Below are 23,878 nucleotides of genomic sequence, written 5' to 3' on the forward strand. Positions count from 1 at the left end.
CCACCTGAGACAAACCTCCAGCCAAGATGGGCTCCTGATTGCAGCCCTGGAGAACCAGCTCTCTGACCTGCAACGGCTCTCTGCAGCTGGAAAGTGGAAAGACGGGCCTGCGTGCAAAGCAAATGCTATTTTCCAGGCGCCTTCTGGGGGGAGGGGGAGTAACAAATCTAAAAACCACAGAGAGTAAACCAGAACGTTCTGGGACACGCCATGCCTTACAAAAAGGGCTTTAAAACATCCTATCAAGAAACAGTCACTGCAAGGGGTTAGCTGTCAAAGGTAAATAAAAATCACTGACTTTCTAAAGATAGGAGTGAAGGACTCAATTATAAAACAGCTTATTGTAGTATTAAGCTAATTAAGGTTTATCACATTAGCCATCTGAGTTTTAGTTGGCACCAGAAAAGCAGGAACAGCATATCATGCAACGTGGATTGGGATCTGCTTTGCAAGCAGATTTCTGCCACATTCAGACACAGAACCTCTGGCAGTCAAAAATGTTGCAGAATTGAAAACCAATTTTCGCACAGTGATTTGTCAAGAATCTTGTTCCATCACGTGAGCTATTTACTGGTCTCCCAGTCCGAGATTACATTTATCTCTATTAAATACCACACAAAGTATTCTGAGCTAACCATGCCCTGTTGTTTCTCTTTTGCCAGTTTTATCACACGCTGGATGCTCTGAAATCCTATGAAAAACATTTCAACAATAAAACCCTTGCATACTTGACACCCTTCACTGCAGATATTCTGCCCACCAACTGTCAGCACAGAACCCATTCTAAGACCCTCGGCACTTCTGAAAAGACTGCTCTGCTGAATGCAAAGAGGAACAAAATACCCTCCACAGAGTAGGGGAGAAATTTGTTTTCAATCGTGTCTTCTATGGGCTCCTCTTGACTGTACTTTTACCAAACCAGAAGACAGAACTAGTTCTATCTGTTGTTGGCGTTCATCTTGGATTTGATTCTGGAACTGCTGGTTTCCTGTTTGGGGAAGTTGCAGTTCTTTTCACAAGGAACCCCAAGGCGAAATGTTTCTTATTCCCCTGTGAGGTCTCACTGCCTTTGTTCTTTACTTTGCTACCACTGATCACTGCTGCTTCTCTCTTCTCCTCTAAAACCTCTTTTGGTTTTGGAGGATGCATAAAAAATGCCAGCTCAAAGCAAACTGTCATCCTTTAAGGCCCTGGACATTTTCTACCATCCGCTGCTGTAAAGCTCTGAGTTAACAGGCATCTTTGCACAGAGGAAGCCAGACTACCCAGTCTTCTCCTGGCATTGCATTAAGTATTCCATATTAAAACGTATGCCACAAATAATCCAATGGCAAACTCACCGTCAACACCCCACCCCCGCCCAAATCAATAAAAGCCATTCCACCACTTGACTCAGAGTGAAAAGCCTTTCAGGTTAACACACAGAGCAAGGTAAAAAGAAAGGTGATGAATGAACAAAAGGCAAATCTACCTGCAGACTCCTCAGATCCCAAAAAGGTGGCTAGGCTGCCTGGATTTGACAAAGTCCTTCCATTTCCCTGTAATCATCGGGAAAATGCCCCATGTGTACTGCTTTAGTCTTATGCAAAACAGTGCATTCCCCACAAGGCCCTGACGCCTACCATTCTCTTCAACTTGCTTCTTTTCAGGCCTGCCTCTTATAAATGACCAGCCACATGCGATTTAATGAAGTCATTTTGATTTCGCCTTGATAGCAACACTATCATAAAGTCACCCTAATCCCATTAAACTTGGCTAAACGTCAAGAGTATTTCTTCTCCACTCTCCACCCAATATTATCTCCAGGGTACCAATGCACTGTCAATCTGTGTCTGAACGGATCTTCAAATAAATACTTAAATTCATGCTCAAAATTATCATATCTCACCTTGTGAACCTTGACCTTTTGGAAAGACTTTGGACCAATGTTCAGTTACTGTCACACGGTTGCATTCTCTGCAAATATGAAAGGGTTAAAAGCAGCCCCAGTCAACAGGCCTACAAGGAAAAAAAAGACAGCATGTATGCCTTACAGCATCACTGGAACGCATTTATGCTCATTTCCTAGAACAATATTGTTACCTTTTGGCCTTCATAATAGTCAGAAGCATCCCCAAAACCCTTTAGTAGCTTCTAAAAGGAAAAGCACAAAACAGAACATACCCTGCAAGAGAAAAAAACATGCAAAGTAGCATTCTCCAGCAACAAACTATTATTACAAATCCATCAGTTCATTTTGGTTTTGTTTTGTTAAAAACATAGAGGAGAGAGAGAGAGAGAGTGAGAGAGAGAGAGAGAGAGAGAGAGCGAGCCTGCAGAAACCAAGTGTCCCCACCCTAGCAAGGCACATTTTTTTCTTTAATAAGGGTCATAAATCTCAGCTCCTTGTCCATCCCTTAAGCAAAAGAAAAAGGCAGGAAAAGCCCAAGTAATCTCAGACCTTGCAAACCTGCACATTTTCCCCCATCTTCTCTACACAGACTCTTCTAGGGCTCCATTAGTCACGTACCAGTGCTGTGTGGTGTCTAAGTGTGCATTCACATACTGTGTTGGGATGGTCCCTTCCTGCAAGCTCCTCTGCTTTTGGCTGCCATGAAGGGAGGAAGCTGCTATCCCACTGTAGTAGCTCAGTGACTGCATTGTGCTCAGGAGCTGATCTGCCTCAAACCAGTTTCAACCGGTTCTGGTCACCCTACATAAAAAAGCTATGGCAACCCTCGCTGAGTTGCCAACAAGTCCCTGAAAATCATCAGCACAGGGAGGATCTCGCTGGGGGTGGCTGCTCCCTCTTAGGTCTTGGTGAGGACGGGAAGGTCATCGTGGGTCCCCTCCACCGGCGCACAAGCACACAGCCCTGGAAGGGCTCCCCTCACGAGCACCCCAGAGCCCCTCGGGCCCATCCCCCCTCCCGTCCACCCCAAAGCCCACCGCAGACACTGCTGCCCCTCCTTCTCCTTCCCCCACTTACCTCCCACAACCTGGCTCAGATCTTTGTGTACGTGTGTGTCAGTGTGTGTGCTCTGGGTTGGTGGCTGACAAAGAGCCCCCAGGAAAGCAATCTATGTGTGTCTGCTCACCCTGGCTGCGTCGGCGGCAGGGGCCGGCCTCGGCCTCCTAGCAGAGTGCTGCGGGCTTGTTGACCAGGCTCCTCTCTGCCTGTCACCCCCCCACCCAGCCCCCTCCTCCCGTTCCTCTCCTCTCTCTCGCAGCCCTGTCACCACCACCAGCAGCCCCCCAGTCTCCTCCTCCTCCTCCGACCTTCTCTTCTTTCAAGCACCTGGGGGGAGTAGTCCAAATCCCTTCACCTCGGGCAAGAAGTCTAGGGCTGCCCGGGGTGGAGGCGGGGGGGTGGGGGGGGCGGACTCGGGGCCAGTGGGACAGAGGGGCACAGAGACCTTTTAAAAAATCCGCTGCGCAGCGCCAGCGCCGGAGGGGGGAGGAGGCGAGCGGCGGCGCTCACGTGGCCCCCCTCTCGGAACCTGCGGGGCCTAGCCAGACCGGCTGGTCCTCGGCCCCCCCAAGGAGGCCGGCGGGGCGCGAAGGCCGGCCGGCCCCAAGGCCAGGGTGGGACAGGCCGCGGCCGTCAGGCCCAGGGGCCGGAGCCTCACGCGCCGGCCCCGACCGCAGGGCCGGGCACGAGGGGCCCGCGCCCCCGCCCCTCGCCGGAGCCCGCCCGCGCCGCTTCCTCCGCGGCCCTGCACCCCTCGCTCGGCCCGGCCGCCCCCTCGCCGCCCCCCGCGTCCCGGGCGCACACCCACCCCCTGCCCGGGGTTGGCCTTCGCAGCGGTCAAGCCCGGGCGTCTGGGCCGCAGCTCGGATGACCTTTGTTCAGCCCGGCGCCGCCGGCGGCTGCTGCTGCTGTAGCTGCTGCTGCTGTCGTCGTAGCGGCGGCGGCGGCGGCGGCGGCGGCTTCCATGTTACGGGCGTGTCAGCCGCATTCCCGCTGCCGGGGTCGAGGTGTGCGTGTGCGGCGGAGGGGCCTCGCCGCCGGTGCCGCCGCCGATGCTGCCGATGCAGCCGCCGCCGCCGCCGCCCGGGCCGCCCCGCCGCCGCCGCCGCCGCCGCCGCCGCCGCCACCGCCGCCGCCGCGGCCTTGCGGTGCGCCCGGGCCCCGCGCCTCCCCGGGCGCCGCGCTCTAGGCCGCACGGCGGCGGCGGCGGCGGCGGCCCGCCACGCCGGGGCCTACGATCGGGGTGCGGGCCCGGGCGGCGGCGGCGGCACCGGCGGCTCGGCCCGAGCGGCGAGCGAACAAAAGGGAGCGCGGGAGAGGGGGAGGGGGCGGCCGGTGGGGGAAGGGAGGATCGGGGAGAAGGAGGCGAGACGCGAAGCCCCGCAGCCCGCGGGCGCGGACGCTCGGCCGGTGCCGACTCGGCGGAGGGAAGGCGAGCCGCGCGGACCTGCCAAGTCTCGCCCATATGCGGCCGCCGCATCGCGGCTTCGCCCCGGAGAGCGGGGTGGTGGTGATGGTGGTGCTGAGGGCCTGCTGCTTTTTCCAGCGGCATTGCAGGCTCTCACCCAGTCCTTTTCATGGCCCCAAGCCGCAACTTACTCGAGTGGAAGGAAGCAAGGCCTCGCCAAAGATGGTTGCAAAAGACCGCGAGCCTCTACCCAGGATCTTGAAGCCAAGGTGGTGTTTTGTTATCCTCGTAATGGTGGCCAATAAGTCAGAAGAGAGCACGCTATCTTCAGATGCATTAAATCTGGAATTCTCCCTGGAGGTGGAAGAAGGGGCTCTCTTCTGGGTAGTTAGTGGTTTGGAGCCCTTTTCGCCTTAAACTGAGCCACAAAAGAATGGAAGACACCCCCTGGGGTGGGGAGAAAGCCCTGGTGTAAAAGACACACGTTTTGCTTTCGGAGAAAAAGCCACTGGGGCCAGATTGAAACATGGCATGTTCAGTTCATGTAGCTTTTTTTTTTTTTTTAAATGGGGGAATGATATTGAGTAAACAAGATGTAATAGCCAAGTCTTTAAATTCACGAAGGGAGATGTGTACAAATGTAACAAGCACATATTGTACATACAGCAGGTGGTCACAGCCTCCAGAACACACACACACAAAAGATACATACATAAACCCCGTAAAGACTACAAAGGTGTATAATCGTTACCACGTCCGAGATGGAGACAATATATTAGCACCAGATCAGGTATGCTGTTCATATAGCCTTGGGTCCTGGTTCGTACAAGGTTCACAGACGTGCACTCGGTTGAAAGGTTTTTTAAAAAACGAGGAACCCCCAAATCAACCGAATTGTGCTTACCCTAGAAATAGGACAAAATGGAAGGATCTGAAAACAATGTCACCAACACCTCTTAAAAAGGCTCACTCCTGTTTGATCGGACTGTGAAGATACTAACGTTACTCGAGGAGCCGTGAAGATTCCCAGCACAGGAAGCGTTTCTGTGCTTTATTTTAAATTACATTAATTGGTTAATATTTGCAAAGTGTGCTGCAAAGTTTTCTTTTGTTTTTTTTGGGGGGGGAGGGTGTTGTGTTTTTTTGGTTTTGTTTTGTTATCTCAGTGTGCCTCTGCTTTGCATTAACTTCCATCGAGGAAGCCATTGTTCTCTGTTATGGGGTCATTGTCTGATGTAAATTGGAAGCAGCATTTTTGCTATTTAAGACTTTTCATGTAAATGAACTGAATGTTTCACGGAAGAGTTGTTGGTCTTTAATTTCAAACAGCAAATTGTTTGGAGTTGCACGTAAATTGGGACACATTTACACGTGTTTAGAAGGACCTATGTAATCTGCACATTTTGCCAGCCACGGGATCACATTTATCAATGTTACAAAATGGTGAAATTGAAACTCATCTTCTTTTAGCCTGAAAACGGTGCCAGTACTCTGTGGGTTGAGTTTCAACTTTACCTGGGCTTGATTTCATTTGAAAGGAGGCCTTTTTTCTTCTCCCGAAGGTGGGCCTTTATTAATATGCATGTAAAAACATTACGTGCAGTGGAAAGGATACAAGGCCTTGCTTATCTGAAATCGTGATCCACTACACATATTACGATGTATGGAATTTCATAATGTCCACACAATAGTAAATCCTAGCTTTCCTCGATTTAGAATCTTTGTTTACTTAGAATACCTTCTTACCCCTCCCCCAATTCCCTTCTCCTAGAGTTGAAAGCACAGCACAAAGTGTTTGAATGGTTTCAAGAATTGTACTTCCAAAACTCAAGTCTGGATTGCTTATCGCAGGAGCCTTCGGTTGTAGAACCACCTCACATGGCTTCAGAATATCATATACTTTTTGAGCAGAGCTCTTTACAAAGCCCAGTATTTTGGTCAAGCCTCGGAAATTAGTTTGAAAGCACAATTCATCATTTGCACAAACAGCAACAGATAACATTGCATCTGCTTTTTAAAAACCTTAACCAACCAGAAGTAAAAGATAATAATTTCTTGCAAATTATCTCAGTTCTCTTTTTACAAAGAGGATTTCAGAGAAATCCCTTTGCCAGGTAGATCAGTAGTGAAAAGCAAAGCACCCATCTTTATTCTATGAAATCACTGAATTTCACAGCAGAAAAAAACAATTTTTAGTGTAAGTTAAAAAAAAATAGCACTACCCCTCTTCCAAAAATTAATACAAAGGTTCATTCTATTATTGTGCATATGTAAGGCTATCTTGGGCACCACCCTGCTTTGGGCAACAATAGAAGTAAAGAATGAAATAAACTATTATTTGACTGCTGTAGATACGAAGGGGCAGAACAAAGAAATCATATTATTCTTCTGTCAAATAGAAACTAAAGGAATTCCAAATCCTTTGGGATTTTGTTGTTGCTGTTTTTATTGCTAACTTTTAATGTCTTCGTTTATTCCTCCAATCAGTGTATTGCAAAATCCCAGCATTTTTTTTTTGCTTTTTTTTTTTTAAACCTTTTGTGGTTTGAAGCTGACTTTGTAGGCGCATATAGATATCAGTCTACACATCATACTTTTCCTCTGAATTCCACTATGAGATTGGTAAATTCCTTTGTTAGGCAGAGCACACAAAAGGTGTGTTCCTTGAGGGAAAGGAGAAGGAAAACAAAAAGAAAAGCCTTTTCTTTATCTCACCATCAAAAGGCCCGACAAACCACTCCTTAAACTGACAGCCCCCTGACTTGAGCTACATATTTTGTAGCTCAAAACTAAGACTAGGCCTAGGAGTTTATAGAGTTTCATTATGTTAAATTTGTTGGCTTGTTTTCAAAGGAAGTATTACACTATTTAACACTAGCATTACAATTTCAAGATCTGTAGCTGAGTGGCCAGCAAAGGGGGAAAAAAAATCCATCCAACGTCTTCAACAAAATATTGAAAGAATCAGAATTTTTTAATATTTTCCAAAAACATACCTTTGAAAGAAATCATAACCAGATTTAAGTTATTATTATATTAACCTGCCAGAAATAGACTGAGGGGAGGTCTAGGAGAGGATTCCCCCTATTTTTTGTTAGTTATTTCACAAACAGATTTTCCATAGCAAAGCTACCTCCCCTTTCCCAAACCTTATCTGGAAATACCTGCAGAGCCTTCACTCAGAGACCTGAAGGAGGTGGGGGCTATGTCCTATTAAAAGATAAACTGAGACACATTAAAATTTTTACATGGGGATTTGAGCAAAAATCTATCCCACTAGGGCAGTGCCAAACCGGAAGTGCTAGGGGACTCCACCTACAGAGGCTGGGGAGAGGCACGGGAGAAGGTGAGGACTCAAAGCAAGGGAATTACTTGATTGGCTACAGCTTAAAACCTAGTTGGCTGTTTGTGATTGGCCGTCCTTATCGGTTTTGATTTTGTAACCTGGAGGTATTTCCGGGCTAAGATTTTGGTTTATTTAAGTAAGTGGCATTAGAGCCACCTCAGTTTAATGGCCTCCTCATTTAATTAATTTAACGGTGCAAAGTTGGGCATTATTTAAGAGTCCCCCTAGGTATCCGAATGACCTCCGAATTCCTGGGCCCTGGATGAATTCGCTAATCTTCATCTCCTACTGTCTCTTTAGGCCTAAATGCTGAAAAGCCAGACTTGCCTAAGGAAAGAAAAGGATAGGGACCGAGGAAACGGTTGTTGTATGAACTCTAGAGAATCAAAGAAGAGCAAGAAATTTTGGGATTGGGATACCAGCAAAGAGTCATCTTCAGCAACTATGGGCCAACAGACAATACCTGTTGAGAACTTTGTAAGATTTCCTAACCCTTTGTAACTTTTACATTATGTCTGGGCTTCTTTGAAAGAAACTGGTTGTTTGGGCTTTTTCCTACTAAGAGGAGGAGAAGAGAAAGAGGAGAGCTAGGAAGGTATATGAGAAAAGGAAAGACAATCAGACTTAATCCTTTAAGGAGGAGAAGCTAACACATAGGAAAGGGGACTTACTTCCACCCAAGAACGGATCTCATTGGTTCCCTGCAGCACAGAGGCTACCTGGGCACTCTGTATGTGCATCTTCATCTTTGCATCTTCCGCCCCCCACCATCTGTAGCAGTTAGCCCAATACCTTGTACATCCCATACTTGAAATTAACTAGTTATTTGTGAACTAAAGAATGGATAATAAACCCACAAGTACCTAAAAATAAGCATGTCCCAAGCTAAACATAAGATCTTTTGCCACTGTAGTGGATACTGTAAGCGTTTTGTCTAGAACCATCTTTGGGGTATACACGCCCATCCCCTAGCTGCTGAGACTATTGCTAGCTGACCACTCACAACTGAGTCCCCGGCAAATTGCCTTGGCTATTTTGTGCCAGGTTCTGTGAACTGTCTCACCCAAGTTTACACTCCTCCCCCGGGAGCAGCCAATGTCTGGCTGATGTAGCAAGACCAAGGCTTGCCTTAATTGGGGCAGTTCTAAAGAGCCATCCTAGCTCCAGAACTCCCTGGAAACTGGCTTAGGCCTCAGTCTCCACAGCACTGTGGGTCAACTCCTTCTACCTAATCTGGCCTTCCTCACTCCCTCACAGGTGGCTCTCCAGAGATTATCCAGAGCATATTTCTAAGAAACTCAGCCCCAGACACCAACCAAACCAGATCCACCTCCCCCTTGATTCTGCCACCTGATGACACTTACTACCTCATCTATTCCATCGCCATGTGCTGAGGATTCTACCTCCCGAGGATCTGTTGATTCCAGTCCCTTCTCTCCATATCCATCACCTGGACTCAACCTCCTGCTCATCCCCTCAGCTCAAAACTGGTCCCTAACTGATCTTCTTGCCTCCAACCTGCCCAACTTCCAATACATTCTCCACACCGAGAACTCTAGGAACATTTCTAAAGATGCCAGCTTGTCACCCCTCTTCGCAAACCTTTCCATATCTCTCCATTGTCCTTAGAATAAGGTCCGGGCTCAGAAGACTCTCCATGAGTCAAGCCGTTTGCCTGTCCACATCCCTTGCCCTCCCTCCTCACACTCTAAGATCCAGCCTTGTAGAACTTTTCGTTCTTTGAATGAGACCTGATGGCTCTCGCTGCCAGGCCTTCACAGCGCTGTTCCCTCTTTCCGGAAGGCTCTCCCCACCCTTCCCAATCCCATTCGTCTAACTAACTCCCATGTATCTTTAGGTCCAAATTTACGTCACTCACTTGGAGAAGCCTTCCTTGACCTCTCTCTACATGTACAAGCTGAGTGGCCCTGACATGTCCCTAAGTTATTCTTTTCACGTGACACTTGCTGTGCGGCTTGCAGGATCTTAGTTCCCGGACCAGGGATTGAACCCCGGCCACCATGGTGAAATCGCCGAGTCCTAACCACTGGACCATCAGGGAATTCCTGACACTTGAGTTTTCGGCTCTCTCCCCATGTGACAAGAAACCTGTGAGATCAGGGACAATGATACTTTGGCTCACTGAGGTCTCTCCAGTGCCATCATCACATATAGAAAGACATTGAAAAATTAGGTGTTCAGAACATCCAGATTGATTAAACGCCCGTAGGGATTTTTTTTCTCAATGACATTTGGAGATAAGAGATGATTAAATACAATTTTTGCTAAACAATGATAAGTTTATTTAACACCAAAAGACCCAAAGCCACATATCACTAGGGAAACATTGGTTATTTCTGGAGAGGTAGAAAACACAAATATAAACCAACAAATGTTAAATTAGGAAAATAATAACCAGAAAATATGACTGCAAAATAAAATACATTCATTTGTCAGCAAACAGTTGGAAGATGCTTAAAAAATATTGCTGTAGATTTGAGCAAACACATATTAGAATAAACTACACAGTGTGGGAAGATTGCTGTACTGTTGAAAGAGAAGAGCAGCTATTTCTAACATGCCACTGCTTAGGGTATATATGCACGATCCTGTTCCAGTGATGACAGAGCTGTACAAACTGATTTTTTATGAACAACTAAATAAAAAGTTTAGCAGAGAAGGTATATTCTCAATAATAAATGATTTCTTTAATGGAAACAATATATGATTTTTTAAAAACTCATATATTGAGTTTATGTTATTGTAACAATAACAACCAAAGAAGCAGCCACTCTCCAGGAATTTTTAATTCTGGGATTAAATTACAAAACTTCTAGCACATAAAATCGATCACTGAATCATTCACAGATAAGCTACTGCAGCCAAGATATTGAAGCCAAAATTTCAGAGATTGCTACAGGATATCATCAGTGAGGTTAATTTTATTTTTAAAGGGGGGGTGGGGGGGTATAAGAAGGACTTTCCTGCCAGAAAGACTCAATCTTGGACTTTGAAAGATGAGGCATCACTACTGAAATCTTCGTACCACACAGTGGTTTGCTGGATATGTTACAGCAAAGAACTTTATAAAGATAAGCTATTCGTTGTCCTCTTAAAGACAGTAGTTTCAAATCTGCTGTCCTTTTCATTAGTAAATGCTGTCCATTACACACTGCCTGGCAGATATTTTGTTAGAACAAAAAAATGCGTGCGAATTCCCTGGCGGTCCAGTGGTTAGGACTTGGCGCTTTCACTGTGGTGGCCAGGGTTCAGTCCCTGGTCGGGGAACTAAGATACCACAAGTCTCTTGGCAAGGCCAAAAAAGGAAAAAAAAAAAAAAGCTTAATCTGTTCTTTTAAAGATAATGTTCTAACCATGAGGAAGAAAGTGATTACTTTTAGAAAGAAACTCACGCTATGGAGAGAGCATTTTAGATTTTAGAAACAGATGTTTAGCAATCACTTGTGATTTGGTGCTAAAAATTATGTATGAATGTTACCTTTAACAACTATCAAGTATGTAGTTTATATCATAAAGTGAATTTTCTAAACTGTTTAAAAAAAATACAACTCCCAGATGAAGAGCTTTGGTATATTTGAACCTATTTGTTTAAAATATAAAAATGCAATTGCAACATCTTCCCATTTACAGGAACAACTGACTGACATTGGGAAACAGCGACTCATCACCCAAATTTCCACTCAACCTTTTGCACAGATGGTAGGTGGAATTAAAAAGTGAGCATTATCGGGCTTCCCTGGTGGCGCAGTGGTTGAGAGTCTGCCTGCCGATGCAGGGGACACGGGTTCGTGCCCCGGTCCGGGAAGATGCCACATGCCGCGGAGGGGCTAGGCCCGTGAGCCATGGCCGATGAGCCTGCGTGTCCAGAGCCTGTGCTCCGCAACGGGAGAGGCCACAACAGTGAGAGAGAGGCCCGCGTACCTCAAAGAAAAAAAAAAAAGAAAAAGTGAGCATTATCATTAAGCACTCGGTGAAAATGATCCACCTGTTCCAATGGTACATAACTTTTCCCACTAAGACAGCGTTTAAAACAACCAACGTAAAAAGAAACTGAATTTAGAACAAGATCTTCAAATCACTTTATCACAATGTGTTCTACCAAGATTTCCCAAAAAGATGCAGGTTGAATACTAAAAGTTTTAATGAGAGCAAAATACTTTATACTGCTCATAAAGAAAATTAAATTTTAATGACATTGTTTGGTCCATCATAATTTCAACCTTCTTTGACTTCTGTTTTTGCATATAATTTGTAACGTACAAGACATATCAGGATAGTACTCTCTGTGTTTAATTTATAAGTGAATATATAGGTGTGATTCATCAAGAGTAAAAGCCACTGGGGACTTCCCTGGTGGTCCAGCGGTTAAGACTCCACGCTTCCACTGCAGGGGGCACGTATTCGATCCCTGGTCAGGAACTAAGATCCCACATGCTGCGCGGTGTGGTCCAAAAAAGAAAAAAAAGAGTAAAAGCCACTGGACTTGAAAATTTTCCTTGAGTGGACAAGCTCAATTTTTGCTAGATAGAGTGAACACTTGTATTCCTTAATTTCACTGCACTGACAGTCCAGATTTGGGGAAATAAATAACCATGATCAGATAAATAATCATCATCACACCCGTCTTGAGTTTCCACCTCAGCCTCTCACCAAATATAAAGGCAATCAACTGTATCACTTCCAGAGGATTCCTGGATCCTCCCTTTCCATCAGCGCCTCTCCTCTGACCTTTCCCTCATTTTGTCCCTCCCAGTCCATCACACAGAGTATTAAGTCAACTTGACTGTAGCATGTGGAAAATTCAGAGCATAAACCACAACCAGTTAAACTAGAGTAAGTCCCCTAGCTACAAACCTTCAAGTTGCAAATGTGTGTTCGCATGTCCAACTACATAAGTTAGTTCACATGTCTGAGGTACACTGTCACATGCATGCATCCTCTACAGGTGGTTGTGCTTTTGTGTACTTCACAGTACTGTAGAGAGTACAGTAGTACAGTATCTTTATTTCAAGCTAGATCTGCAAGAGGACGACTTCATTGAGCTCCTTGCTCTGCAACATGAGGAGCTTACTGATGAAGACCTGACGGAATTGGAGGCCCAGAGAAAGGACCAAGAAAGACAAGGGGAAGAAGTAACTGAAGAACCGAAGAGATTCACGACGCAAGGGGGTTTTCTTTATTTGAGGAGGCACTGTTAGTTTTTGAGGCACAGACCCGGATGTAGAACGGTACACGAAGGTTGCAGCAGCCGTTCAGAATGCAATCCAGTGCTACCGTGTCATCTATGACAAGAAAAAAAGAGCTACTACCCAGACATCACTGGATCATTTTTTCAAAAGGGTAGACAGAATTGAATCCAGCAAGGAACCGGAACCTGTGCCATCAGCGTCAGGCGTGAGTGAAACTGCAGCTTGCCCTCTGTCTCCCGTTGCTGACGATCCTTCGGCTCTACCATCTCCCACCTCCTCTCCCTCCTCCAGTCAGTAACTCTTCTTGCAATGCCAGCCCCTGTATGCCAGCTGTTGTACTGTACTACTGTACTTTTCAAGGTACTGTACTGTAAAATTAAAAATGTTTTATCTTTTGTGTTTGTTATGTATTATTTGTGTGAAAAGTATTATAAACCTATTACAGCACGGTACTATATAGCTGGTTGTGTTAGTTGGGTACCTTTGTTGGACTAACTTTGTTGGACTTAGGAACGCGCTCTCAGATGGAACTCGCTCCTATGTAGGGGACTTACTGTACCTTAGCACCAGGCACTGCGCACCACAGGCACCCCACAGTTGCTTTGCAAAGGGAGCAGTAACTAAGCCCCTCCAGGGGCTGCCACCCATCTTCCTAGATTCTTTTAACTAGCCCATCCTACCCTTACCCTCTAAGCACAAATTAAGTCAAGAGGAATAAAGACCCTTTCTCTTGGGGCGTAAAATAAACCCTCTACCCCTCTTTCTGGCTGCCTCCCTAATGAAACTATAGTCTGAAAGATTGTCCCTACTTTGGGAATTCTGCATGGAACTCCTCACATCAGCCCCTTCTTGAAATTCTTTCTTTCCCTTAGCTTGATGCCATTCCCCTTCCTCTAAAGATCATGCTTTCTCAGCCTTTCTTCCTAGCTGAGTTTTCTGCAGTCCTCTGTTTAATATGGATGTTCTCAAAGTTCTTTTTTTTTTTTTAATAAATTTATTTATTTTTGACTGTGTTGGGTCTTCATTGCTGCGTGCGGGCTTTCTCCGGTTGCGTCAAGCGGGGGCTACTCTTCATTGTGGTGCGCGGGCTTCTCATTGCGGTGGCTTCTCTTGTTGCAGAGCACGGGCTCTAGGCACGCGAGCTTCAGTAGTTGTGGCACGTGGGCTCAGTAGTTGTGGCTCGCAGGCTCTAGAGCGCAGGCTCAGTAGTTGTGGCGCACGGGCTTAGTTGCTCTGCGGCATGTGGGATCTTCCCGGACCAGGGCTCAAACCCATGTTCCCTGCATGGGCAGGTGGATTCATAACCACTGTGCCACCAGGGAAACCCTTCTATCTTTTTTAAAAAATTTATTTTTTATTGAAGTATAGTTGAATTACAATGGTGAGTGAATTACTGCTGTACAGCAAAGTGATTCAGCATATATATATATATACATTCTTTTTCATATTTCAAGGTTCTATCTTTGACCCTCTTCTTTTCGAACTCTGCATTCCTTGGGGAAACACATTCGTTCTCAGGGCTTCAAGTATCTCTTTATTCTGGATTCCCAAATCTCTGTTTCTAGCCTTAACATCGCCTCTAACTCCAGATCACAATGAATTGTCAAGTAAGCTCGAGAAATGACTCACAGTCATGTCTAACTCGGGAGGTCCAAAAGACACCTCCTCTTCTCCCATCCTCCATGGTGGTATGTGACTCAACGGCCCCACCCTCCTTTCTCCATCCCTCTGCCATGTTGCACTCCTGCCTCCACAGCCAGGAGGCGAGGACTGCCTGTGCTTTCTGCAGCCTTCTCCGTGCACCTGTCCTCTGTCCCCAGCTCTGTGGATGCCTTGGTTTAAGGAGCTCCCTCTCACCTGCTCTCTCTGTTTTTGTTTGTTTGTTTGGGCCGCACTGTGCAGCATGCGGGATCTTAGTTCCCCAACGAGGGATCGAATCCGTGCCCCCTGCAATGGAAGCGCAGAGTCTTAACCACTTCCCTCAAGGGAAGTCCCTCTCCTGCTCTCTTACAGAGACTTCTTCACTTATTGCTAACTCTTCAAGCAATTTCTGCTCACCAAACAGCCCTTAAGCAAGCAGCTTATCACATTAAATGCACATACACCATGTTATTCCTTCCGCTGGAAGAAAAAGCGCCCCCCTCACGTGATCATCACCACCTGCTGACGAGACAAAGTTGAGTTGAAGGCTCACCACAGGAAGTCAGGGAGAACACTCCTCAAAATGCTTGCACAGGGCTTCCCTGGTGGCGCAGTGGTTGGGAGTCCGCCTGCCAATGCAGGGGATGAGGGTTCGTGCCCCGGTCCGGGAAGATCCCACATGCCGCGGAGCAGCTGGGCCCACGAGCCATGGCCGCTGAGCCTGCGCGTCCGGAGCCTGTGCTCCGCAACGGGAGAGGCCCGCGGACCGCAAAAAAAAAAAAAATGCTTGCACAATGTCTCATAGGGAGGGGGAAGGTCAGAATCAGGGGGTGGGATGGGAGGAGGGGCGAGGACGGGAAAAATAAAACAAAAGAATTTACTGAGAATTGGAAGCTTGGTTTAAGGTGGGCCTATCAATGTGGGAGCTTGGCTAGGAGGCATGAGTCCAGGATTGATAAAAGCAGCAAGGTGAGGACTTAGAGGCAAGGGCTTTGAAGAATCTTAGCGCACGGATTACCGTGTCCTTTTCATCAAGAGTTGATGGGTCTTTAGAGAAGTTCTTCTAAGAAACAACCAAACCACTTTCTGGGACAGGAGAGCTCTGGAAGAATAAAGAAATGCTAATTAAAATAACGGAACAGAAAGTGATGTTAACATAGACACTAAGGTATAGTGTAGGTTCTCAAAGTCCAGGCTGGGGTGGGGAGTGGCCAGTTCTGGTTCTTGCTGATTTTGCCTCTTCAGGGCCTCCCTAATTTGACTCTAGCCTCCTCCATCTCATCCATCCTGTCTGAGGTTGTGCTACCAGGTGACTGGAGAAGAAAGAGAAAACATGCACAGAAGTATCCCTAAACCTTCCTCTCTGGAACCTACTAAGTAATAAAGCATTTGGGTAAATAAGGACAATCTCAATTTGAAAAAAGGTCTGATCCCTTTATCCTTAGCAAATCCAAAGTAGCTTGCCAAAAAAGAGGGGAAAATCTTACCCTCTGTAAAACCAAGACCATCGCAGGACTCCTCCACAATCAGGTGGGTAGGATCTTAGGCGCACATATGGCGGATCTGAGGAAAGAACTGTTTTCAATGTTCCTTCTCTTTATTTATTTCGTGTTAAAATATTTATATTGTTTCTGCTAGGAAGCTTGTCACAGAATAGACAATTTTCCTTTGTGATTACTATCCTAGCTAATATACCAATAAGCACTTAGAATTTAATAGCAAAAGCCCACGAACAAATATAAAGCCAAGGAAGGCTTACCTTTGCCTTAGAGCTTTGGCTCTTTAGGTAGAATTTGCAAAACTATTCTTTTTTTTTTTTTTTAATTTATTTATTTTTGGCTGCATTGGATCTTCATTGCTGCACGCAGGCCTTCTCTAGATGCAGCAAGCAGGGGCTACTCTTCCTTGCGGTGCGCGAGCTTCTCATTGCGGTGGCTTCTCTTTTTGCAAAGCACGGGCCCTAGGCGTGCAGGCTTCAGTAGTTGTGGCGCACGGGTTTAGTTGCTCCGCGGCGTGTGGGATCTTCCCGGACCAGAGCTCGAACCCGTGTCCCCTACATTGGCAGGCGGATTCTTAACCACTGCGCCACCAGGGAAGCCCTGGAAAACTATTCTTGATCTGTTATCCTGGGCACTTTTTTTTTTTTTTTTGCGGTATGTGGGCCTCTCACTGTTGTGGCCTCTCCCGTTGCGGAGCACAGACTCCGGACGCGCAGGCTCAGCGGCCATGGCTCACGGGCCCAGCCACTCTGCGGCATGTGGGATCTTCCCGGACCGGGGCACGAACCCGCGTCCCCTGCTTCGGCAGGTGGACTCTCAACCACTGTGCCACCAGGGGAGCCCCTGGGCACTTTCTGATAGTGAAGATGTCATGAAGTATACGTGCAAGTGTAGAAATAATAGGAGTGCTCACACTCATACCAAACTGTTCTGCTTGTAGGATGCGATTTCTTTTATTTTACATTTTATTTTATTTTTGAGATTTATTTACTTGGCTGCACCAGGTCTTAGTTTCAGCATGCGGAATCTAGTTCCCTAAGCAGGGATCGAACCCAGGCCCCCTGCATTGGGAGCGCGGAGTTTTAACCACTGGACCACCAGGGAAGGCCCTGCAGGTGAGATTTAAAGCAGCCCTTCCATCTGACAGACTCGCCGGCCTTTAGAGACCCCAGTAGTACTCTCTAGCATAGAGCAAGGTAGTAGTATAAGGTTCCACAGGAGCTCTCCCAGTACCCTGGTGGGGAGCTTTGAGGCTGAATCCCATCCTCAGTGCCAAGGTCAACAGTTCCACGTACTACCCTTCTTCCTTACCATTCTTTGTCCTTTTCTACCACCCCCCCCATCACTTAGACTTTAATAATACACATTGCAGAATTAGGATATGATATGAGTGGCTAATAGAACCGTGGACTGACCTGGAGTTAGTTGATTTAAGTTATTGAATGCTTACTGGTGCAGAGCCCAATTCGTGACCCTAGTACTGGACCTCGGGGTCTCTGCGGTGCTGTTCCTGCTGTCTTGGATGGCTTTCCACAGATATTTACCAGCCTGGCTCCCTCCCTCTCTTCACTCATGTCTCTGCTCCATCATCACCTTGTCAGAGGGGAGCTTCCCTTGCTGCCCTAACTAAAATCGCCCCCTTCTATCTCTAGTTAGCGCTTTACTGTGTTTTATTTGTCCCATAGCACTTACCACTACCTGGCATTATATTTAAGGTTGCCAGATATAATACATCCCATCTTTGGAACCTACTTAACACTAAAAAATTCATTATTCATCTGAAATTCAAATTTAACTGGGTGCCTTGTATTTTTATTTGCTAAATCTGGCATCTTTCATTCCTTTCCCTACCATTTGAATGCAAACTCCATGAAGCAAAGATGTGGTCTGTTGGATTCACTGCTCTAAATCCCCAGCATCTAGTGTTCTGGAGTCTCATCAGGCTGGGCACACAGTAGGCACTCTGTGAGTGTTCAGGAAGGAAAGAAGAAAGCACAAAGCAACACGGCACTAACTGAGGACTTTGTGCTAACAGGGCAATGCATGCCGCATTCCCATCTGGCTTCCACTGTCTCCTTGGAAAATTTTCAATTGTAACGGGGATTCCAAAGATGAAAACATTTGCTTTCTGGTCCAGATACTGGATTAAGACCACCAATATGTACCAAACTGCCAAACCCCAGTCAAAGAACAGCTTACAAATCCCACTGATACGAATCAGAATTGAGCCATAAATTTGGCAGTAAAAACAAAATCCTTTTTTTTTAAACAACCCCTAACCATTCCTTGTCTTGCCAAGTGTTCTCCATCTACAATCACCGGATTTCCTTCCCCAACTGCATTCACTCTGTTCCTCCATGGCGCTCTTGTTCACATAAGCTAGAAAACAAAACTACATCCATCAAATATTGTCCTCAACGGCCAGTCTTTAAAATACTTGGCCGTGTCTAGGGTGATAGTTTGGGCAGCTTCATTTGATGTTCTGACAACTGGGTATTGTTAGTTTTGACTTGGTTACTTAGAGAAGACTTTGTAATCCTCCCACCCCCAATCACTCATGTGTATTTACTCAGCTAAGTAACTCTTGTGACCCGTGGCGTTCCTCTTATGGGTCTTTTCCAGAGGCAGGAAGCCAGAAAGGTGGTAGAAGCTCAGAAAGCACACCTTTTCCACGCAGCAGCAGAAAGTATTTCTTGCCGTGGTTTGATCTTTAATAGCTTCCACCCAGATGCAAACCAAGTTTTCTTTTTCTTCTGCTTATTCCATATCTCACCCACCTGGAAGAAAAAAATAAATAAATAAAATAAAAATGGAAAACATCTACCTTTATACAAAGAAATAGCCACGTATGTCTTTTGTCTTGCTAATGCCTTTAAGCTTCGCTATACCTTCACCCTACAGCATAATTATGAGCAATGTATATCTCAGGATGTCTTGAAGTAAATGATGGGATACCAAGAATACAGTGGTGCGATACAGGAAGAAAGTGAGGTTAGCTGGCACAGTTTGCTACTGAGAGCCTGCCAGGAAAATTTCAAAGATCCAAGAAACAAGCCCATTAAAGACAAAAATGGAAACAGGTGCAAGACCTAAATGGCCAGGCATCTTGGAGCTGAGGTTTATAGAAAGAGATACCATACATACACTGGGTGGTTTAGCACCAGATCTCTTGTGAATCTATGTTCTGTCCAACTTAACATTACTTCTAAAGTTCATAAGACATACTCCCACCTTCATGGGCGAGCCATTTTCTGAACAGAGTCTTTATGCTGTCAGTAATTGTACTAGAATACAGTGAAGATTTTCGTATGCTTTGGGTGCATAGGTTCTTGCATCTGTTTCTCCTGGTACTTCGATCTTTCTTGAGCCTCTAGGAGTTACTTTTGCCTTTCCTAGGGAACCTACTTCCAGCACCTCCTCCTTTTCTAATCAGCTATTGAAACCAAGTAATCAAGTGTGTGAGAACCATGACTAAACTAAGAGGAGGAGCTCCAAGTTCCTGGCGTTTCCTTCACCTGGCAGTTTGTAAGCTTCTCCCTCCCCCTACACTCCCCAGACCTGTGGTTCTAGGTGTGTGAGTTGTAGTAGCAAGGACAATACCCAACACTGACGCTGCCCTGACTCCCCGCCAGGTATTGTTCTAAGTATCTTGCTCTGTATCTATTATCTCATTTAACCCACATTCTCACACACACCTAAGAGTTGAGCCCTGTGATTATCTCAGTTTACAAATGAGGCTGGGTAATTTTCTCGAGCTCACAGCCTCTAACGATGGAGTCAGCATTCAATCGCAGGCAGTCGGGCGCCACGTTCTATTTAAAACCGCACCTCAGATGGGACTTGAACCCACAGTCTTCCAACTGAAACTACACAACTTGTCTCAGGATTTAATGAAACTCAGGTTCTTTATGTCTTGGCACAGAATGAATTCAGCAAGGGGCAAAGTGATAGGTAAGAAATAGATTTATTAATATAGGAAGCTTGTGAAGAATACAAGCCGGCAAGGCAAGACGGTTCTGCCCCGAGAACTAACTGAGCTAAATTTTAATAATCAAAGGAGGGCTTCCCTGGTGGCGCAGTGGTTGAGAGTCCGCCTGCCGATGCAGGGGACACGGGTTCGTGCCCCGGTCCGGGAAGATCCCACATGCCGCGGAGCGGCTGTGCCCGTGAGCCATGGCCGCTGAGCCTGCGCGTCCGGAGCCTGTGCTCCGCAATGGGAGAGGCCACAACAGTGAGAGGCCCGCGTACCGCAAAAAATAAAAAGAAAAATAAAAATAATCAAAGGAAAAGTGGAGAGGGGGGGCAGACCACCTCACGTCCCAAGCCTCGGAACATGGGTCCCTGGGATGTGCTGCCAGGTGAGGGTCCATGGCCTAGCACAGGAAAGAATTCAAGAGTGAGCCATAGCAAGGTGAAAGCAGGTTTATTGAGAGAGATACACATTCCACAGACAGAATGAGGTCCGTCTCAAAAGGCGAGCGTGGCCTGAAATATGGGGTCGTTAGTTTTTAGGGGCTGGGTAATTTCATAGGCTAAGGAATGGGAGGATTATTCCAACTATTCTGGAGAAGGGGTGGGGATTTCCAGGAACTAGGCCACCACCCAGTCTTTGGCCAGCCTCAGAAATGTCATGGTGCCTGTGGGCATGTCACGTAGCATACGCTAAGGTATTAAAATGAGGGTATAATGAGGCTCAAGGTTACTGGAAGTCTAATCTTCCACCATCTCGGGCCTAATCAGTTCTAACCACTTTTTGACATATCCAGTTTTTCTCAATGGCTGTGTCCTTCTTTAAGGGTTGTGCCCTGCCCCCTTCCTCCTGTCTCATATTGACCACTACTCCACATGGAGTCCAAGCTTGAAAGCCCTGAGTCACTTTTATCAAGCTTGTGGACCTTGTCTCCTAAAAACCCATGGTACTTAGGATAAAATCCAATTCCCTTACGTGGTTTACACAGCTCTCCAAACTCTAACCCTTGCTTACCTCTCATGCCTCTTCTCAGACCCAAATCCCCCCCCATCGCAAGGTACACTCCCATTGTCCCTCAGGGCCTCACTGTAGGAAGAAAGTCTTTCTTGCATTGAAGACTTTTGCACCAGGGCACTGAGGTTCTCCACCTCTGGCTGGCTAACTCTTACCACTCATGTCATATCTTGGAGTGAAATCGAGCGGGGCCTTGTGGGGCTCCCAGGCACGGAGGCCTTTTTTTTGCTCCCCCGTTTCTTGTAGGGAAGACTCCGGCCTCCATGACCTTCCCTGAGTTCCAAAGGGCAGATTCTAACAATTGCTAATCAAGGGAGGAGCAGCGAAGAAATCATCTGAGGCGAGATTAAAGGGAGCAGAGAAGCTCATGGAGATTAGGAGAGCGACCACCTGAGACGACATTACAGGAGGGCAGGCCCTGCTCACACCCTAATCTTGTCAGAGATCCCGCCCTTGAACCACTGTTATAAACCCCTCATCAAATCCTCTGGGGTTGGGACACATAGTTTTCCCTTTCAAGGCAGGAGCCCGTTCTGTGTCCCTTTGCTTGGAAAAGTAATGAAGCTATCCTTTTCTACTTCACTCAAAACTGTCTCCGAGATTTGATTCTGCACTGGTGCAGAGAGGCTGAGCTTTTAGCATCAGGAGCCCACATCCTCTGGGGAGCCTCGGAGACCTTGTCACTGATGTTGGTCCTCTAGCTAAGCACTCCAGGAACACCCTGTATTTCTCCAGTGGTTGCGTTTATTCCCCAGCATGGGGGTTTCTTGTTTGTCTCTATCCCTCAAGGACTGTAGGCTCCAAGGGGGCAGGACCGCTATCTGGTTCAGCATTATATCCCCAAAGAGTAGCAAAGTGCCTGGCACATGGCAGGCGGCCCCAGTAATCAAAGGTAATATTTATTCATTCACTCATTCAACACATTTATTAAATGTTACTATCCACCATACACTATGGTACTCAAGATTTTCTCATTTAATCCTTCAAGGATGACTTCATTTATTCTTCTTAACTTACCGAACAACCTAGTTCATAGATTAGGAAAGTGAGATGTAGTTTCTAATGTTTATTAACAAAAAAAAAAAAGTGCCCAAGGTCCCAGTAGATACCAGGATGGAAGAATGGATGGGCCCCGGTCAGGGTTGGAGGTCACCAGACTGGAGTACCCCTGAAAGAACTCGGAACTAGGGTTAAAAGTCCTCCTTTTAAATGCACTATTTAAAAAATCTAATATGAAAGGCCTGAGATAGGTAAAGTCGCTTAAGAGACAAAGCCTGCCAAGGCCAGACTAGCCTGTAATCTAATTGACTGTATTAGCATATCTAAAGAAAGAATGTGTCAATCCTGGGGGGAATAAACTCCAGTCGGATTCCAGCTTTGACAGCGCCGGACCCAAAACCTCCCCTGGCGGTAGGTGCCAGCGAATGTGGCAGGTGTAGCCCGCGCGGAAAGGATGCACCGGGCAGCTGAATCACGCGCTTACCTCCCCCGCTCTGGTTCCCAGCGAGCCTGCACTCCGCGTGCAATTCCGCTTCCGCCTGCAGGGAGAAGCTAATAATAGCTCCCATATGTGGGTCTGCATCCTGTGCTAGGCGTCTTGCTACACTTCTTGTTGCATTTCGGCCTCACACAGCCTATCTTCCAGCCGAGGAACCCATGCTAGAGGGCTTGCCCCAGGTCAAACTGCAGCTATGGAAAAAGAAAGAGCCGAGATTTGGAGCCGGGCTAGCTCAGCTCCAGGGCACAAGATCACCTGCCTCTCCCTTGCACGTACCGCCCACACGAGCATGCCTGGACCAAGGAGAGCTCTATTTCTCTTGGTAGAAAAGAACTGAGTTGGCATGCGGGTTTATGCCTTATGCGGGACTGGTTCCGTGTGTCTTTCCTGAGAAACCAGTCCAGCTCAGTTTGTTGAGGTGGAACCTTCTACCCTTTCGGAGCCCTCCTCCTCCGCCCCCAGCTCCTCCGGCCCATGGAACAACTCAGCATCACGCACCCATGCTTTTCCTGCCTCCTGCGGACACAGGAGGGAAGGGGGCAGGGCACAACCTTTGAAACAATGACATAGCCTGAGGACATGACGTAAACGGATTAGAACCAAATGGGTCCAAGATGGTGGAAAACTTGACGTCCACTAGACCTTGAGCCTCAGTAGACGCTCATTGTAACACATCAGCAAGCTAAATGACACACCCACAGGCGCCATGACAGTTCTAGGGCGACCGTAAGGATCAAAAAGTGGGCGGTGGCCTAATTCCGGGAAATCCCCGCCCCTTCCTGAAATAGCTGGAATACTCCTCCCACTCATTAGCCTATGAAATTACCCACCCCTATAAAAACTGACAACCCCAGACCCTGGTGCCTTTCTCACCTTCTGAGATGGCCCACAGTCTGTGGAGTGTGTTTTTCTCTAAGTATATCCACTTCTTACCTATCACTTTGTCTCTCACTGAATTCTTTCTGTGATGAGACATCAAGAACCTGAGCTTCATTAAGTCCTGAAACCACTCAGCCACGTGGGTTCAAGTCCCAATCTGGGTTTTGGCCAAGACTCGAACCTGGCCAAAACCCACAGTATTCCAACTGAGATCACACCCCAGGTTTCAGGACCTGGTTAAGAGCAGGGGTGGCATATTCACCCTATATGCACTTGGGAGTGACCCAGGGGGTGCATCTGAAGCCTTGGCTTGGCCATTCTATGGCTTTGTGACCTTGGAAAAGTCACTTAACCATCCAAAAACTCAGTTTCACAATCTGCATAACACTTAGAGCCTCACTCCGCCCCATTCATTCGCAAAGTAGGTTTAGATAAAACAGCAAACCGGGCTTCCTTGGTGGGG

The 23,878-nt window shown here is 46.8% G+C and overlaps 1 protein-coding gene and 1 long non-coding RNA gene across 20 annotated transcripts in view; both read right to left on the bottom strand.

Moving 5' to 3' along the window:
- The window catches only part of ZNF532 (zinc finger protein 532), a 109,583-nt gene extending 104,796 nt beyond the window's left edge, over positions 1 to 4,787 (bottom strand). For 8 of the 11 annotated variants that reach the window (XM_049697701.1, XM_033424936.2, XM_049697702.1 and 5 more), the window contains exons 1-2: positions 2,083 to 3,485; positions 1,889 to 1,998 (exon numbers count right to left, since the gene is read on the bottom strand). The gene's annotated coding sequence lies outside the window, so the exon portion shown is untranslated. Of the gene's footprint in view, positions 1 to 1,888; positions 1,999 to 2,082; positions 3,486 to 3,758; positions 3,903 to 4,549 lie in introns of those variants that run through there. The other 3 variants (XM_049697703.1, XM_049697705.1, XM_049697704.1) reach the window with 3 other exon arrangements.
- A 5,196-nt stretch (positions 4,788 to 9,983) lies between these two features.
- On the bottom strand, positions 9,984 to 22,827 carry LOC117200756 (uncharacterized). 9 transcript variants are annotated; one of them, XR_007471584.1, is made up of 5 exons: positions 22,522 to 22,795; positions 18,719 to 18,831; positions 16,043 to 18,433; positions 15,109 to 15,657; positions 9,984 to 11,646 (listed from the first exon to the last, which is right to left on the bottom strand). It is a non-coding gene; the product is annotated as an uncharacterized LOC117200756 (long non-coding RNA). The 9 variants fall into 9 exon arrangements; XR_007471585.1 differs by lacking the exon at positions 9,984 to 11,646 and adding an exon at positions 11,660 to 12,159; XR_007471583.1 differs by lacking the exon at positions 9,984 to 11,646 and adding an exon at positions 22,813 to 22,827 and having other exon boundaries at positions 13,886 to 15,657; positions 22,522 to 22,727.
- Positions 22,828 to 23,878: the final 1,051 nt, after the last annotated feature.

This window comes from Orcinus orca, chromosome 15 (assembly GCF_937001465.1).
Source record: "Orcinus orca chromosome 15, mOrcOrc1.1, whole genome shotgun sequence".
In the NCBI taxonomy this organism is placed as follows: domain Eukaryota; kingdom Metazoa; phylum Chordata; class Mammalia; order Artiodactyla; family Delphinidae; genus Orcinus; species Orcinus orca.